The sequence below is a fragment of the Pteropus vampyrus genome, unplaced genomic scaffold (genome assembly GCF_000151845.1).
Source record: "Pteropus vampyrus isolate Shadow unplaced genomic scaffold, Pvam_2.0 Scaffold140, whole genome shotgun sequence".
Lineage (NCBI taxonomy): Eukaryota > Metazoa > Chordata > Mammalia > Chiroptera > Pteropodidae > Pteropus > Pteropus vampyrus.
Window position 1 is genome coordinate 3,736,398 of NW_011888921.1, and position 3,740 is coordinate 3,740,137.

The 3,740-nt window shown below is 35.5% G+C and overlaps 1 pseudogene; it reads right to left on the reverse strand.

Annotated features, from left to right (window-relative positions):
* Positions 1-340: 340 nt before the first annotated feature.
* LOC111744763 lies at positions 341-459 on the reverse strand (annotated as a pseudogene).
* Between the last annotated feature and the right edge of the window lie 3,281 nt (positions 460-3,740).

Consider the following 3,740-nt stretch of genomic DNA (forward strand, 5'->3'; position numbering starts at 1 on the left):
AGAATTGTATACCATACCCATGTGGGGTTTATTCCAGGAACGCAAGATTGGTTAAATATTCAAAAATCAATCAGTGAGACTCACTCTGTTAATAAGCTAAAGAAGAAAAATCACATGATCTTATCAACAGATGCAGAAAAAGCATTTGAAAAAATTCAACAGCCATTCATGAGAAAAACTTTCATGACACTGAGAAAAAAGGCAAGCTTCCTCATTTTAATAAAGAACATCTAGAAAAAAAAAATTTTTTTTTTAGGTGAGGCAACCCTTGGTTGACCTCACAGATTGCAAGGAGCTTATCAGCTTACGATCCTTTATTTTTTTTATTGTGTATTTTTTATGCCTATAGCACCTGGTCTTCCTAGGTGGTCTCCCATCCAAGTACTAACCAGGCCCGACCCTGCTTAGCTTCCGAGATCAGAGAGGTTCGGGCTTGTTCAGGGTAGCATGGTCATAGACTACAAAAAAATTTATAACTAATTTTATATTTTATGATAAAAAGAATGAATGCTTTCTTCCTATGACTATGAATAAGGCAAAAAATGTCCACTCTCACCACTGCTATTAACATAGTGTTAGAAGTTCTGGCCGATGCAATAAGGCAAGAAAAGGATATAAGGTATATATAGATTGGAAAAAAAAAGTAATAAAATTGTCCCTATCTGTAGATTTGATATTCTGCACAGAAAATCCCAAGTAATCTACACAAAACTCCTATAACTTACAATTTCAGCAAAGTTACAGGATATAAGATCAATATGCAAAAATCAATTGCATTTCTATATACTACTAATAAGCATCTGGAAACTGAAATTTAAAAATACAAACGATTTATGATTGTTCAAAAAAAGTTAAATACTCATGTGTAAATCTAATAATCCATGTACAGTAGCTGCATGCCAAATATTACACAACATTAATGAAAGAAGTCAAAAAGGTCAAAATAAATAGAGAGATATTCTGTGTTTCTGGATTGGAAGACTCAACATAGTAAAGATATCAATTGTTCCAAGTTAACATACAGTTTAAGACTATCCTTATCAAAATCTCAACAAGATTTTTTGCAGATATTGCAAGATTATTGTAAAGTATACATGGAGAGGCAAAGGAACTAGAATAGCCAAAACGATTCTGAAAAAGAAGTAGAAAGTGAGAAGAATTAGTCTACCTGGTTCTAAGAGTTGTTATATAGCTATAGTAATCAAGACTGTGTGGTATTAGCAGAGGGATAGAAGCATAGATCACTGGAATGAAGAGAGAACCAAGCGATCACTCCATATAAGTATGGCTAACTAATTTTTGACAGGGGTGCAAAAGCAATTCAGTGGAGGAAGGGAAGCATCATCAGGAGATGTGCTGGAATAATTTCATATCCATAGGCAAAAACAAAAACAAAAACAAAAACAAAAAAGAATATTGACTATAACCTCATTTCATATAAAAATTAACTCAAAAAATGATCCTAAAATTAAATGTAAAATGGAAAACTATAAAAAAGTTAGAAGATAACATACGAGAGAATTTTTGGGACTTGGGGCTCAGCAAAGAGTTCTTCAACATGACATCATAAAAAAATATATAAATAAACTGGACTTAATCCAAATGTAAAACTTTTGCTCTACAAAAGACCCTGATGAAAAGATGAGCTACATGGTGAGAGAAAAAAAATTGCAAACCACATACCTAACAAAAAAACTGATATCTAGAATACATGAAAAACTCTCAAGCTCAACATTTAAAAAAAACAAACTATCCAATTAGAAAATGGGCAAAAGATATGATAAGATATTTCACTGAAGAGAATATACAGATGGCAAATAAGCACATCAAAAGATGTTCAACGGCCATTAGGGAAATGCAAATTAAAACCATGATGAGATATTAGAACAGCTAATATTAAATGTAAATACTGACAAGGACAGAGAGAAACTGAATCTCTCATACACGACTGGTGAGATTATAAAACGGTACAGCCATTCTGACAAATGGTTTGGCAGACTCTTAAAAAACTAAACATAGGATCTGGCAATTGCACTCCTGGGCATTTATCCCAAAGCAATGAAAACTTATGTTCACCCAAAAACCTGTACATGCTTATTCACAGTAGCTTTATGTCTCATAGTATTTCTCATGAAATACTACTCAGCAATGTAAAGGGTTTTTTAAAAACCTATCTAATTATATCTCATTCCATCCTAGAACTTTTTATAGTTTTTCATTATCCAAGAGGTGAGAAGTGCATCTGTAACGTGGTTCAAAAGGCCCAGCAGAGTATAGTCCAGCTGTCCGAGCTTGTCTAAAGATTGTCTCTCTTTAGCTCCCTAACTTCTAACCATTCTCAATTTTTTTCAATTCCTTGTATATGTCATACTCTCTCCTGCCTCTGACCTGCTGCCTACCTAATACCATTGCTTCTTCCTGCATTTTCTCTCTACTCCCAGCTCCCAGCCACATGTGCTGCTAACTCTGATTTATCCCTCAAGGCTCAATGAAACTTCCTAGTGAAACTTTCTTGCATACCCTTCCTTCTCCACTAGCCAATTAGACTCTGTTATATCCACACATAATTCCCTGAAGCTTTCCTTCTCACCAATTTATTCATTGATTACTATTTAGTTAATTATTTTAAAATTACTTATTTAGGGTTTATTTTTACCACTAGATGTATTCGATTTTAATAATTTAAATTCTACAACCTAGCATTTTTAAATCAAATGTTAGATTTAACTACAATGGAGACATGAAAAATTGTGGCTTAAACAAGGTAGAAGCTTATTTCTCTTATATAATAGAAGTCCAATGGAAGCCCAAGACAGATATGGTAGCACATTTTTTATAAGCGCCCCAGGCTTCCATCAGCTTCACTATTCCTGGTGTGAGTCCTTCATTCTCATGGTCTAAGATGGCTACCAGGGTTCCAACCATTACATTTGTATTCCAAGCAGCTAAATGAAGAAACGGAGGATGAACAGCATATCTCTTACCTTCTTTTTTAGGTGAATTCTTGAAAATCTCAAATCATTGTGTCAGCTTACATACCATAGGCCAGAAACCCTCTCTACAAGGAATCCTGAAGAACATGGTCTTTTGGTTGGGTGGCAATGTGCCAAGCTAAAAATCGAATTCTGTTATTTTAGAGCAGTGACAGAGCCAGGTTTGTGGGGCCCAAAGCTATACAATGTCTTAGCCTATTAGGGCCACTGTAACAGAAATACCATAGACTAGATAGCTTATAAATAACAGAAATTTATTTATCACGGTTCTGAAATCCAGGAAGTCTAAGATGAAGGTGCCATGGATTCGCTATCTAGTGAGAGCTTATTTCCTTTTTCCTCTGTAATGTCACTTGGTAGAATGGGCTAGGATCTCTCCTGGCCGCTAATCATATTCATGAGGACCTTGCCTCTAAAGGCCAATACCTTCCTCATACCATCATCCTAATATCGTCTGACCTTAGGAGTTAGGATTTCAACATACAAATTTTGAGGGGGACACAAATATTGAGTCCCCAACATATGATTTGGGAAGAATAGAAAGATAATCCAGTCTTCCTGCTAGCAAATTTCACAAAAACATCCTACTCTGTGAACACATTGTGGGGGCCCTTCCCAGGGCCTTGGAAAGGTCTGTGCAAGTAAGGGGCCATGGGACTCAGGCTTCTTCACCTCATGGTAAATCTATCTGTGCTTGGGAGACAAACAGTAGTGCTTGCCACAGTGGAATTCTCAAAGTGATACTGT